The following is a 14,928-nucleotide window of genomic DNA, read 5'->3' on the forward strand; positions in this document are numbered from 1 at the left end:
ATGACTGTAGTCTACTTCTTATTTGTTTGGGTTTTTTGTACCATGGTGTGGAGGGAGGGGTTTTAAGCTTCCCTCCCTGCCACTTTCCTTGGGGTTTTGTTGGTAACTGAAAAAACAAACCCTGTATTTATTAAATACAAATGTAAAAAGCAATTCATGCATTAATAAAAAATAAAAAGCAAAAATTCATAGATGCTTCATTCTCTGACCTAAATTCAATGGAACAGAAACAATAAAATGACTTTTAAAAATTTATTCATATCTAACATTATCAGATATCTTAGGAGTTTCATTCCACACTGGGAAAACCCAGCCAGATGGGTGGGGTATAAATAATAAATTTGTTGTTGTTGTTGTTGTTGCTGCTGCCGCTGCTGCTGCTGCTGTTGTTAAACACTGCCCTGCCCTGTAATTAAGCTTTTTCTTAATAAAAAAATACTTTGCCTCCAAGAATTTTAACTGTTGCCTGATCAACTGGGCAATTGCTTTAACAGCCAGAGAGATTAAGAATTCTTCAGTTCTTTGGTTTACCGGTAAATCCACAATACTACTGTCCTGTTGATAACCAGCCATGCCCTCTTTAAAATCTCTTTAATTGGAATAATGTGCTTTAAAAACAGCTAAGCCCCACCTGCACTATAAATTCAAAGCAGTATCATATCAGTCATGGTTTCTTCCACAGAAACCATAGTTTAAGGGTGCTGAGAGTTGTTAGGAGACCCGCCCCCCATTCCTTTAAAGCAACACTGCCCAAAATTCCATGTGAAGATGGAATGAGTGCTAAACCAATCAGGGAACTGTAGCTCTGTAAGGGAAATAGGGCCCTCCTAACAACCCTCATCACACTTAATGAGCTACAGTTCCCAGGATTCTTTAGGGGAAGCCATGGCCATTTAAAGCACTATGATACAGCTTTAAATGTATAGTGCAGATGGGGTCCTAGATTTCGTTTAAGGAACATTTCAAATGGGATGACTTTTTCAGTTATCAATATGAATGGATATGATGCAACATATCAACCACCTTGTCCGCAATTCTGTGAGCAAGATCTAATACAGGGCGGAGGGACCTCAGATTCCAGCCTCTCAATCTAGCCCCCAGGACACTCTTTGGGCCATGCCCCTGATGGACTGGATCTGCTCAACTGCTTTCGTCTGGTGGGCTGTGTCCTTAGACTGTGATAATTAACCTTTCTTGTTTGGATGGTCTGTGAAGATAAGTTGTTGTTGGTTAGTCGTTTAGTCATGACCGACTCTTCGTGACCCCATGGACCAGAGCACGCCAGGCACTCCTGTCTTCGTGAAGATAAGTAGGTACATGCATAAACCTCTGACTTCGGCGCAGATGGAATAGAGCCTACTGCACAAGGGTAACAGTCACACCCATTGTGGAGTAATGGTCAGAGTGTTGGACTACGAACTGGGAGACCAGGGTTCAAATCCCCATTCAGCCACAAACCTCGCTGGGCAACCTTGTGCTAGTCACCATCTCTCAGCCTAACCTACCTCACAGGGTTGTTGTGAGGAAAACATGGGAAAGGGAGGAAAGGTAGGCACCACCTTGAGCTCCTTGGAGGAGGCAAAGTGGGGTGTAAATGTATTAAAATAATAATAATTCATTGCTCCAACCACTTTTGTTCCTGGCCTGCTCAGCATTCGGCATGCAGCTCCCAGAATGTTGATCATGAGGGAATACCACACTCAGGCTGAAAAACATTCCCCACCCCTGATCTAATAACACCATCCAGGTCAGGGCACCATCCAAGTAAAAATGGCTTCTAACAACATGCTTTCACCACCCCCCTGGCCCCCTTTCATACAAAAAGTCACTCAATTAAAAGGGGGGGGGAGACCCCAAATTTATACTGTACAGCAAGTGGCCTTAATACAAAGTGTTGCCTATTTTCAAAGACATACAAGATGTTTTGTGGCAACTTGCATACAGTACTAAAAATTTTTAGGAAGAGGTAATGAAAGGAATTAGTGAAGATGTTAAGGTTGAAATTCACGTCTGTGGGATCTGTGAAAGATTTGTTTCTGCTGCAATCAAATGGTGAAGCAAACAGTTGAGAAATAATAGTTCTTTGGAAGGAAAGGACGGAGTAGCAACAGAGGCCCGAGAGAACATCTTTTGCACAGAGATAAGCCACTGAGTTGAGGCAGCAAGAAACCCAAATCACTTATTCTAGAAAAACTTCTGACACTACAGTCTCATGAGCATGACTGAACGACATGTAAATAAACCAGGTATTTTGTAAAGTGTCAAAATTCTCCATTTTTGTTTCAAGGCTGCTGCCTTAAGCAAAACTTTCAAGGTGATAAGCACCAAGCTCTCTAGACTTAGAACTTTTGCATTATTTAACAAAATGTATACATTTACTCAAAAAGAAAGTCTCTGAATGGTTTACAAAGGGCAATCTAAAATATTCCTTAAAACACCAATGAAAGCAAACATTAAAAACAAATTGACATGAAATTGTTTCAAAAACTAAACAAAACCAGCAATTTACAAACTATTATAAAGGGGGACGGGAATACATGCCTGTGCAGGCTTGTTGAAACAAGTTTCTTTTTAGCAGGTACCAAACACAATACAGCAAAACTGCCTGCCTGATATCGATAGGTAGAGAGTTCCAGGTGCTGCCATAATGAATGAAAGATATCCCCACCACCACCTCTATGGCTGATATTTTGTATCCTAGAAGCATTTTTACATTTCTGGGTGTCTCCTCAACCGAAATACATTGTCAAATGAGAGAAAATTCAAAGAGCACCAATAAAAGTCATCAATGAGTTGAAAGCCAAAAGATAGTGAGGAATTAATTATAAAGCCTAAAAATAAAGCACATTTTTAAAAAGTACCTAAGGTTCAATAAGCATCTACAATTCAAGAAAGGAACTAAGTTATTTAAATGCAGTTTCTTAGAGGGATTACACAAGGAGTTTTACTGTTCTGCTTAAGGCTTCCGAGCAAAAGTTACGAAGTCTGATTATGTACCAGCCTTAAACCACAGCAGTCACCTACTAACATTAAATGGGAGTCAGCAACGGCACAATACCACAATGATTCTTTACAGGAAGCAAATCACCCTCGGCTCTGGGGTGTCTTCTCGGCTCTCATATCTCGTGGGCAAGGTTGCAGTCAGAAACAAGTCCAGGCACAGATTTTTTTTTTTTTAAGAAAGCTATGCATGGCACACTTGTAAACTTTGGATACGGTTGCCAGCCACCCGTTCTTTTCTCAATGAAACAATAAACAGCACACTGTACGCACGTGTCAGAATATCATTAAGAACAGCTAAAGGGTTCTCCGGGTCCAAATTCAAGGCACAAATCTATGGCACGCATTCACAAACAGCAATCAAAACAGGAGTGAAAAAACACACAAACCCAATTATGACTGAGTTCTTGTGGAGGTGGAAACGAGGTCAACATCAGGCTTGCGATTGTAGACACCCACAACCCTGCAGGGGGCCCCACTCCTAGTCCCCCAGGCAAACCATGAACCCTAACCATGAACTCTGGAAGAGGCAAACCATGGTTTCGGAGGATACTATGCCAAACCATGGCTTAGCTCCCAGCAGTACAGCATCAGCAGGACCAAAAGAGTTCCAGCTAAGCAGACATGTTATTCTCCTTGGGAGCTCACACACTCATGCTAAGCCATAGGGTAGCTTAGTGCAATGTGCACACCGAACCAATGTGAAAAAAGTGAGGAGTAGTGTACTCTTCTGCCCACCTGGGCAGAAACAGCTGGCTGGAGTGTCCTTTTGAGAGGCACAATTCTCCATCCACTCTAATCCCAATGCAATACAAAAGACTAATACTATACAAGTCACTATTTTTCCTCTCAGCCTGAAGGCAAAGACGAAGGAACAAGATAAGCATACATCCCATAACAAAAGTGGTAGTGCTAACAGTGCAAAAATGGCAAAAATGAAGAACTTTACTGCTTGAAATAAACTGCAGCTGTCTGGAAAAGTAGACACAAATGTGTTCTCATTGGATAGACTTTGCTTGGTGCTGGGCGGGGGGGGGGGGTCAATTCATTGCCATATTTAGGTCTAAGACAAGAGGGAACAGTAACCTGCAGAAATTCACTTTTAAAAAATGTCCCAGTCAACAGCTCCAGGCAAGTTAAATCACTTTTGACCTCCTTCTGATCTTTCCTGTAATAGGCTAAACATTAATAAAATTAAATCACATTGTCTAGCATTGCCATGAGTTAAATAACCACCTGGACAAAAAGGGGAATTTGTAGCCAAAGACAAAGCTCCCAATTCTAACAAGATTAAACATATAATGCAGAACATGATACACCTCATGAAAGGCATTAAGGAAGGCTATACAATCCAAAGCAGACTCACCTAGAATCGAATTCTCTTGAGATCAAATGAAAAGTTTAGAACCAGGGTGCAGGTTAACAGAAGAAAAATCAGCCCACAACGAACAGTGACCGCAAACAAACCCTACAGGTGGTCTCTTTGACAAATGTCTGTGGGCCCCCCAGGCCAGCTCAGAGCCCCACAGCTCTAACCAAAGCACCCCAAACCACAGGCACTTCTAACTGGTCTATTTATTTCCTGGATATCCCGTCACCTGATTGACTCATACTCCACAGGGCAAGGCAGCTGGGGACAAAAACAACAGCTGCTTGAGGTTAAACTCACATCCCTCAGCATGTTTACATGTTGGGGGCAGTGAGGCTGCACATCAGCCCACATCACCTCCCCTCTTCCCAAATCACATACCAACTATTCCCCATTGGGGAAAGCCCCTGCCTTCCAGAACCTGCTGGAGGCAGGAGCTGCTATTTCCTGTTTCTACTAAAACTCTACCAAGCCTCCCACATGCCACGATAAGGTCTCTGTATTCCTTTGCTACTTCCTTCCAGGGCTCTAACAGGTCCCTTGGTGTGCTGATAACCACCACTGCCACCCGGTCTCAACACACACACACACACACATATCCAACCATGAATCTAGTCCACCCCTGTTTTGTAAGATTCTTCTATACATCCAGTAGGCAGGCCTAAGAAAGGACAATTTTGTCCCCAACCGATTTCCAAGAAAATACCAATCTCCTAGCACCCTTGCCCTTCTGTCAGTGTTTTTGTTTGTTTCTGCCTGTCCCAAATGTCGAGCAGAGCTCTCTGCCTGCTCAGAAGCTACTGAAGAGTGTCACATCACTTCACATTTCATTCCCCATCCTAATGTCTTCTTCCTCAGTTCCTTGGGACAGGCATGGGGAACCTTCCAACCTCCAGGTGCTGCTTAACTACAATTCCCATCATCCCTGGCCATTGGTCTTGCTAGCTGGGATTGAAGGGAATTGTAGTTCAGCAACATCTGGAGGGCCAAAGTGCCAAAGGTTCCCCATAGCAGTTTTAGGATGACTGAAGGCCCCATGTTAGAACAAGTGTCTCCATCTCACACTCAGAGAATTCCAATGGGTAAAAGGGCCACCCTTACCAAGAAGTGAATGTATCCTATATAGTAGAAGGATGGGGAACCTGTGGTTCTCAAGATGTCGCTGCACAATTCCCATTAGCCCTGGTCATTGGTCATGCTGGCTGGGGCTGGTGGGAGTTGCAGTTCAACAGCATAAGGAGGACCACAGGCTATAGGACAGGCATAGGCAACCTCGGCCCGCCAGATGTTTTGGGACTACAACTCCCACGATGCCTAGCTAACAGGACTAGTGGTCAGGGATGGTGGGAATTGTAGTCCTAAAATATCTGGCGGGCCGAGGTTGCCTATGCCTGTCCTATAGCCTGTGGTCCTCCTTATGCTGTTGAACTGCAACTCCCACCAGCCCCAGCCAGCATGACCAATGTCTCCATTCTACTTCCTTAAGGTTTGCATAAGGACTTCCCAGACTTGAAGCTCACTGGCAGACTGTTGAAGCAGTCATGCTCTCTGGCAGCCTAAATGCCCTTACAGGGCTGTTGTGAAGCTTTTGTTTTTTTGTAAAAGAAAAGACTCCACCAGCTGAGATCTCTAAACACAGGCACAAATAATAAACAGGGAATTACCCTCCCTGATACAACGAGGATCCCATTTTCTTCCTTACTAGATATTTAATATAATCTAGAAGGCAAAGAAAGATGTCTCTTCTTCATGCCCCTGCTGCAATTTCTCTTAATCTATCACAGGGGTATAATCTTCTGAAAATGAGGAAGGGGTAAACATTCTCCAACATATAGGTTAAGTTGGCTTTAGCCTTTCATAGCATACTTTGTTGTTGTTTTTTTACTAGAAACCCTACCTTTCCATGATGTGTTCTAAGTTGAAGAACAAAAGTGCACTTTCAGGATCTCTGAAGGGTTAAGGCACAACTAACCAGTTGTCCCAAGTCTGCGCTCTTCATTTTAAGAGGCTAAAAAGAGTTTTGCCAGATGATATCAAGGCCCATCTAGCCTGGACTCCTTAGTGTAGCAACTAGCAGGCAAGTTAAAATAACAAATAAGGGGCCCACCAGAAATTGCCCTGTGGTCTTTCCGATACCACCCTTGCCTTTAAGCAGAGGTTTCCCAGTGAACCCCCTGCCTCTCATTACCCCATGAGTGTGTGAACTGGGGGTAGTCCCTATTTGAGAGAGAGAGGAGGTTCTTGGTCTTCCCTTTTCCTCTTACCCAGCCAAAAACCTTACGGTTTTAAGTGGCAGCTGTCCATATAATCCCTAACCCTTACTTTAGCTGTGGGGGTGTGTGTCAAAGAATTAAAAGAAGGCACCCCTAAGACCTTTCCCCTCTCCCAATACTCTTTCCCTCTTATCTTCCCTGAAGTCCTCCCCTCCCAGCATAAAACTTTACGGGGGGGGGGGGGGTTAAGAAGAGGAAGCATTCCCCAAACACCCTCCTCCTCCTCCAGTGCTCTGAAGGGAACTATAAGTATTTAAGCAAAAGCTTCCCTTGTCATTCTTTCACCCTCCTTTCCTGTGTGTGGAGGGGGAAAAGATAAACAAGCAATTTTAGTGCCCTGTGCCCTCCATAGGGCAAAGTCCTCTGAAGGGGATTATACCCCCCAAAAAACATTTCACCTTCCCCACATATTCCTCTAACTCTCCTTCTGGGTGAAGTAAAGGGAAGAGGGGGCTTTCTAAAACCCCTACCCCCCAACCCAAAAAAGTAAGGTCCCCTAGTGGGGGGAAGAAACACATGCACCCTTCCCTAGAGCCTTTTACATCCCCATAGAACCTTTTTCGGGGTGGGGGAGAGCTCGCCCCCAACTCTTTCCTAAGGTGGGGCTGTAGGCAAAAAGAGGGGATGGTCTCCCATATTATTTCTCCCCCCCTTTCGTAGCCCCTCTCCCAGGTTATGTAAGTGGGGAACGGGGAGGGGGGGGAGGCAGTGAGAAGAGTAATGTGAAGAGACACCCCCCCCGCCCCTCCCTCGTCTACACGACCCTAACCAAGCCTCCTCGGGAGTAAGCCCCACTGAATTCGCCCCCAGGGAAAGTGGAGCAGCTTAAGTAAATATGTGGGGGGGGGGGGTAATTTGGAGAGGGGAGAGGAGAGTTGGGGGGCAGAGAGAAGAGCGCCACCCCATGTATTTGGGGTAGGGAGGAGATAAGAGAAAAGGGGGGGAACCCACTCCCTCCCCCCAACCCACAGAAGGGGGGGAGTGAGGAGAAAGGACGGCCAATAGCCCACGGGCCCGCGCACGCGCTCTCTCACCTGACTCCGCGGGAGGGGAGGGGGGCGCGCGAGGGTCCTCGCGCCGCAGAGTTCCAGCCGCCGCTTGGCTCCTCCGAGTCTTTAATAAACTTTTTTTTTTTTTCCCCTTTCCTCCTTTCCCTTCCTCTCCTCCCCGGCCCCGCCCTGTCCGACAGAAACCTACGCGGGCGGGCGCTGATTGGCGGAAGCCGGGCGGGCGGGCGGGCGGAAAAGAAAAGGAGGGGGCGGGGACGGGGTAAAGAAAACCTAGGAGGGAGGGAGGGGGAAGGCGGCGCTGTCGCTGCTTTCTGACACCGCTGCTGCCTCCGCCTCCTCTTCCTTCCTAGTGACTGGCGGCGATTGCCGGGGACGGCGCGCGACGCGAACCAAACTAATAATAGCCAGGGGGGCGGGGCGGGAATGGGGAGGGATTAAAGCCAGTTTAGTGCCTTCCAGATGCTCGTTGGACTACAACTCCCATCAGCCCTGAGTAGCGGCCGCGCTGGCGGGAGGCTGATGGGACTTGGAGTCCAACGGAACCTGGGCGGCGCTAGCTTGATTGAAGCAGCGTTTTCTGGTTTTTTCGTTTTTGTTTTTTTAAGGGACTTAAATGTCTCTTGAAACCAAGCGAGCTGCAAGCAACTAGGCTCCCGATTCAAATCCCGACATCTCCCGCTTAAACTGGGGTTGCACTCTTGCCTGGAACCGAAGCTAAAAGTCACGGCTTCCTGCCAATAATCCTGGGGGAACTGTAGTTTGGTGGAGGGTGCTGGGAATTGTAGTTCTGCGACAAACTACAGTTCCCAGCCTTCTTTGGGGGGGGGGAAGGATGAGGGATGGTCGTTTGATGTATGGTGTGGAGGTGATCTTTGTGCTTTGCCTGAGATCTTTTTTCATACCAGAGATTGATCTTGGCTGACTATGCAAAATAATAATGAAATCTTTTTATCTCTGAGTATTTGCAAAATGTATTTCCCCCCACCCCCTTGAGATGCTACAGCCTACCCTTAATAGAAGTGCCAACAGTCTTCCTCTGACCCTGCATTGCTTTCCTGTGTATTTATCACCTGTGTGGTATTCTGGCAGCTATTTTAATAGGTGGGGTTTTTCCTGCCACTTAATCTCCATTCTGGAGAAGGGTGAGGTCTCATTAACACCCGTTGGGCAAAAGGTTCTTGAATTGCAGGAGGTTGGACTAGACCCTAATGGTCCCATCCAACTCTACAATTCTATAATTCTGTATTCATACGTTTACAGCACATTTATACCACTTTAACAATCATGGCTCCCTCTTCCCCCACCAAAGAAGCCTGGGAACTGTAGTTTGTTAAGGGCACTGATAGTTGTTAAAAGAACCACTATTCCCCACACAGAGCTACAATTCTCAGAGTGGTTTAACAACCAATTCTTCATAGAGAAGTCTGAATCCAAACTTGGGGAAGAAATATATTCAATAAACAAAGCAAGCTCTCTCTATAAGGGAAATTGGAGTCTCCCACTAATGACTAACCCATCATGTCCACATTCAAAAGCATACAGCTTTAAAGCACATGAGTTCCCTGAAATGAAATGTAGTTTAAGGGTGCTCAGGAAGATTGTGAGTGGTAAACTACAGCTCCCAGGGGAAATCCATAAATGTACTTTAAATATATCCTATTGTATGGAGCTTCTAAAAGGTGTGTGTGTGTGTTGATTTCTAACTCAAATCTATATTCACACAGATTTCAGAGAGGGACAAGATGGCAGCATACTTAACAAAAGCTCGTGCCATTCATTTTTCCAGTGCCACAAGATTCAGTGAGGTTTTTTTTTAGACACGAAGCATGAGAAAATAAGGTTGCCACATGACGAAAGAAACATTAGTCATTCATCATATGATTTTTAATTGATTCATTGATGAATTAATTGGTTTAAATAGCAAGCCTTCACAAAGGAATAAAAACAATCATTCAGAAGTGGGGAAACATAAGATGACACGGGCAAATTAATCATCAGAGGCTGTGTGGCATAGTGGTTACAGTGTTCTGCTAAGACCTGAGAGGCCTAGGTTCAGCTCCCCACTTGGCAATGAAGCTCATTGCGTGAGTCACACCCAGTGTCACACAGGATGAAATTACGAGGGAAGAAGAGCCGCACTGAGCTCCTTGGAGGAAAACGGGGATCCAAATATAATACCAAAACAAAACAAAAAAATTGCAAGAGAAATTCTGTCTTGTGTGTCAGAGTCCAACAAAAGAATCTGCCATCCCAAGTGCAATTGTATTGGAGTTATAGTTCATTTTTTAAATTAACTGCTAACCAATTAACTGGGTCACTTTTTATGAGTCAAAAAGGCTTCAGTCCTAGATCCATTTACTTGGGTGTACGCCCCATTGCACATCACTGGGCTTCCTTAATTGCCTAACAGTGCAATCCTATACAATCTACTGCAAATAGAAGTCAAGTCCTATGTTGTTCAGTAGCACTTACTCCATTTTACATTGCTGTCCTAATAGAAGACATTTCATTGACCTACCTAGTGACACATGCACACAGCCCTGTCCAGCCGAATGACTACCTAGCTGACTTCATCGTTCATTAGAGCAGTAGCTATTAGAGAAGAGCTAATCCACAGCCTAACAACAACGCCATAGCATAGAAGAGCCAGTGTGGTGTAGTGGTTAGAGTGTCAGACTATGACCTGGGAGAACAGGGTTCGATTCCCCACTCAGCCGTGAAGCTCACTAGGTGACATTGGGCCAGTCCCAGCCTCTCTGCTTCGTTTAGGAAGCCGCCATATACTGAATCAGCCCACTGGCCCATCAGGTTCAATATTGTCTACACTGGCCAGCAGCTGCTTTTCAGGCATTTTAAGCAAGAGTCTTTTTCTGGAGATGCTGGGGATCGAACCTGGAACTTCTCGGGGTTGTTGTGAAGATTTAATAAGGAGGGGGAGAACCACCTTGAGGAAAATTGCTGGGATATAAATGCAATCACCCAATCAATAAGATATGTTTACCTATATTTCTCTTTCCTATTTATTGCCCAATATCCTTTCCAACCCTGGCCTCCAAACTCCTGGGACCTGCTGCTTATTATGGGATAAGGCCATAGTGGCAGAGCATCTGGGTTTGCCTGCCCTAAACAAGTAAACAAAAAGGATATGGCCAAAGAGAGTTTAGAGAAATGTAGTCCCCTTTTACAGTTTATTGTCAAATGAATTTTTCTCCCAAAAGCTCAGTATGGTTTTGAAATGTTTCAAGTTTATAAACTCTTACTCTTAAGTAGAGATTACTTATATTTGTTTTCTCCTCCCCCCCTTTTTTGTACGTGGTAAGATATCAGTATGTTTAAAATATATACATATATTTTATTATTGCAATGGTATTAATTTTTACAATTCACTATTGTCTTGCGTGCTTTTGACGTAAAAACGGAAAGGCTCGTCAAGTTGTTAATCAGTAATTGATAGGTAACCCTGTAATTATTCGAATGCAATAGTGTTTCACTGAACATAATAAATGATATGTGTTTGGAGGTGTCAAAAACAGCACAGCAGTCTGCCTAATAATAATAATAATAATAATAATAATTTATTTATACCCCACCCTTCCCCACCAAACCGGGCTCAGGGCGGCTAACACCAATAAAATCACAACAAAAACATAAAACAATTCATTAAAATACAGATTAAAATACAATTTAAAATTAAATCTAAACTGCAGCCTCATTTTTAAGTAGCCCACCAATCAGACCAAAATAATGAAACATCAGGGTTAAACTGAAACCAACCCAAAGGCTAGGTGGAACAGCTCCGTCTTGCAGGCCCTGCGGAAAGATACCAAATCCCGCAGGGCCCTGGTCTCTTGTGCTAGACTGTTCCACCAAGTCGGGGCCAGTACTGAGAAGGCCCTGGCCCTAGTTGAAGCCAACCTAGCATCCTTGTGGCTCGGGACCTCCAACAAATTATTATTTGAGGACCTTAAGGTCCTACCCGGGACATACCAGGAGAGGCGGTCCCTTAGGTATGAGGTCCAAAGCTGCATAGGGCTTTAAAGGTCAAAACCAGCACCTTAAACCTGACCCTGTACTCCACCAGGAGCCAGTGCAGCTGGTAGAGCACTGGATGAATGTGGTCCCGCGGCTAAGACCCCGCGAGGAGCCTCACTGCGGCATTCTGCACCCGCTGGAGTTTCTGGGTCAGCTTCAGGGCCAGCCCCACGTAGAGCAAGTTACAATAATCAAGTCTGGAGGTGACTGTCGCATGGATCACTGTGGCCAGATCAGGGCGAGAGAGGTAATCAGCTTGCATTTTTACAAGGAACATTTTGGATCCCCAGATTGATTAATTAAAGTTACCAACCCTTCTCCAAAAAGAAGGGTACAGCTGCGTTTACAAAGCATTCGGCAAAATAAAGTAAGAAATGGTCTCGCAGCAGCCAGTAATGCCTTTCCAGTCAGCGTGTGTGACTCACCTTCCCTTTCCGGTCAGTGGTGTGAGAACTATTTTATGATGTTCTCAGCAATATGGATATTCCTCAACAAAGGTGGCTTGTTATCAGAATGAGGATTCACACCAAAGAGTTAAAGCAATACCACTTTAAACAGTCATACATTCCCCCAAAGAATCCTGGGATTTGTTAAGGGTGCTGAGAGTTTTTAGGAGACCTTCTTCTTCCCCAGAGATGCAATTCTCAGAGCTCCCTGTTGAATAGGGATTGATTGTCAATCTACACTGGGACTTGCAGGTCTGGGAAAGAAGAGCGAGTTTCCTAACAATTCTCATGATTCTGGGCTGTTTAAAGTGGTATTATAGTGCTTTAAATATTTGGTGTGAATGTGGCCTAAGGCTGGGCATGGCATACCCTCCAGTGCAACACGAAGGGAAACTGGGGCACCATCTTCTGGGGTTGCATTCCCGTGTTGGGTCACATGACCCAAGCGAGATGGCATCCCGCCCCCCCCCAAAAAAAACCAAGATTGCGTCCCAAAATTGCATGAGACCCCAGTGCCCAAAATGGCCACTGTGCTCTTGCAGGAAAACATGGGATGTTCCGGTTTTGTTGGGACAGTTGTGGATATGGCACTGTAGTTTGTTGCATGGTATAGTAAATCTGCAAGGGGTAAACAACATTGCCCAGAATCCTTTGAGTGGAAGAATGTGCTTCAGATGTGATTTAAAAGAATAGCTTCAATAACTGCATCTGGTTTCAGGGCTGGCTGTAGGTTTCATTGAGTGGGCCATCAAGCAAATTACCCTTCCTCTTGGCGCTCTTCCTGAAACTCTGTCCTCAGCAGTATCCTGAGAAGTCTCTCTCTCAGCATCGATTCTCCTTCACACACACACACAGATAACTGAGAGCAGTTAAAAACGACAGTGATTTGGAAAAATGGGAAAGACTTTGGAAAGAAGCATGGAAGTTTACAGCAGCGGAGGGGATTAAGGAAAACATGATTAAGATGTTCTACAGGTGGTATATGACTCCAAGTAAAATACACAAGATGTACAAAACAAAAAGCAACTCCTGCTGGAAATGTCAAAAGGAAGAGGGGACCTTCTTACACATGTGGTGGCATTGCAGGGTGATTCAAAATTTCTGGAGCCAGGTTTTAGAAGAAATTAAAAAAATGATGAAATATAACATAAAGTAAAAGCCGGAATTATTTTTGCTGGGAATTTTGGATGGGGAAATAAATAAACAAGATGAGAAACTTTTTCATTACGCCACGGCAGCGGCGAGAATGTTGATCGCCCAATATTGGAAAAAGAAAGAAGTACCGGCAATTAAGGATTGGCAAGAAAAAATTATTTAATTATATAGACCTGGCTAAATTCACTGATAAAATTAGAGGAAGTAGTGACCAAAAATTCCAACAAGATTGGGGGAAATTTGGAGACTACCTGAAAAAGCAATGCCCCACTGTGAAATGCTGGCTCCATTTCTAAGCACTCTTTATTGGGAGCTAAAGTTAGCAAGGAAAATACAAGAAAATAAAATAAGGATTACACAAGAGTACCAAAGTAGTAAACTAGAAGAGATAGACTGACAACCTGGGATGAAGACAAGTGGAAGCCGTAAGGGAAGGGGAAGTAACAGATAGTAGAAATAGACAAGTATGGACAGAAGAAATGAAGAAAGAAGTATTACTAAAGGTTAATAGAATTGATTTATATGAAATATGGAATTAGATGTTATGTTTTGCTTTGTATTATTTACAACTGAATTAATGGGAATATAGGAAGGCATTAATTGAATGCATTTTGTGGTTTTTTAGGAAGAATTTAACATGTAATTTTTTAACACTGTTATTCTTTGGTTATTGTTTGTTTGTTTTTTATTCAATGTTCTTTTTTCTTTTGTATAGATGTAATAAAGTAAATAAAAAAATAAAAAATAAAAACGACAGTGACTCGAATAATAGTCACAACAGAATGGAATGCCTCTCTCATGTGACTCACAGTTAGCCAATCAGATGAGAGCTATTGCTAAAAGAAATACCCCATGCTAAAAATACACAACCATTCAACACAAGCAAACATTTCCATTTCAGGAAATTAAACCATTATCCTTAATGTTGCTGGTTGTCAGAGCAACACACCCTCCAACGTCTTGAGTCCCCAAACTGGGACATGCATCTTCCTCCCGTGCTCTCCCACATGAGATCACGGAGCTCAAAAGATTGGGGGAGCTGTGCCCCAAAAGAGAATATTTGGGGGCACTGCATGAGATCACGGTGCTGAAAAAATGCTTTTGGGGGGAGAGTTTGGTGTGAAATCAGGTGAGATCATGGCACCAAAAATGGCTGCTGTGCTCTCGGGCAAGAAATGGGATGTCTCTTTTTTTTTTTTCCAGGACACTTGTGGGGTATAGAGCAGACAGTGCTGAGCTGGGTGGACAAATAGCCTGAAATCATGTCAAGGTGTTACTTATCTTCTCTGCGAATCAAGATACCTAAGCGTTACCTGGTTGTTGTCAGTAGAGGAGACCAGATTCCTCTAGCATCACCTCTGAAGTCCCTCAGAGTAAAAAAGAAATGATTGCTCATTTCACATCAGTATGCTCTGTTTTCCCTTTTACACCCATAATTTATAGAAGAGCAGCTCCATAGATTTTTATATCGTTCTGGACTTTCAGCTTTTCACTCCGCACGCTTCTGTCTAGGAAGACATTGGCATTTACCAGAAACAAAGATAATTGTGTCTTATTAAAATGAGAGGCAACTCTCTATTTGTTCTTTATTGTGTTTTGGACATTAAAAATGTGCAGTTAACTTTAGTTGGGTTCATAAAATA

General features: G+C 44.0%; 1 protein-coding gene across 6 annotated transcripts in view; it reads right to left on the bottom strand.

Moving 5' to 3' along the window:
* Positions 1–14,928, bottom strand: part of ZFAND6 (zinc finger AN1-type containing 6) — an 83,431-nt gene that overhangs the window by 62,051 nt on the left and 6,452 nt on the right. For 3 of the 6 annotated variants that reach the window (XM_033166705.1, XM_033166704.1, XM_033166698.1), the window contains exon 1: positions 7,677–7,785. The exons of 1 other annotated variant lie outside the window; for it this stretch is intronic. The gene's annotated coding sequence lies outside the window, so the exon portion shown is untranslated. Of the gene's footprint in view, positions 1–4,366; positions 4,459–6,266; positions 6,288–7,676; positions 7,786–14,928 lie in introns of those variants that run through there. 2 more of the 6 variants (XM_033166703.1, XM_033166701.1) reach the window with 2 other exon arrangements.

Source organism: Lacerta agilis, chromosome 13 (genome assembly GCF_009819535.1).
Source record: "Lacerta agilis isolate rLacAgi1 chromosome 13, rLacAgi1.pri, whole genome shotgun sequence".
Lineage (NCBI taxonomy): Eukaryota > Metazoa > Chordata > Lepidosauria > Squamata > Lacertidae > Lacerta > Lacerta agilis.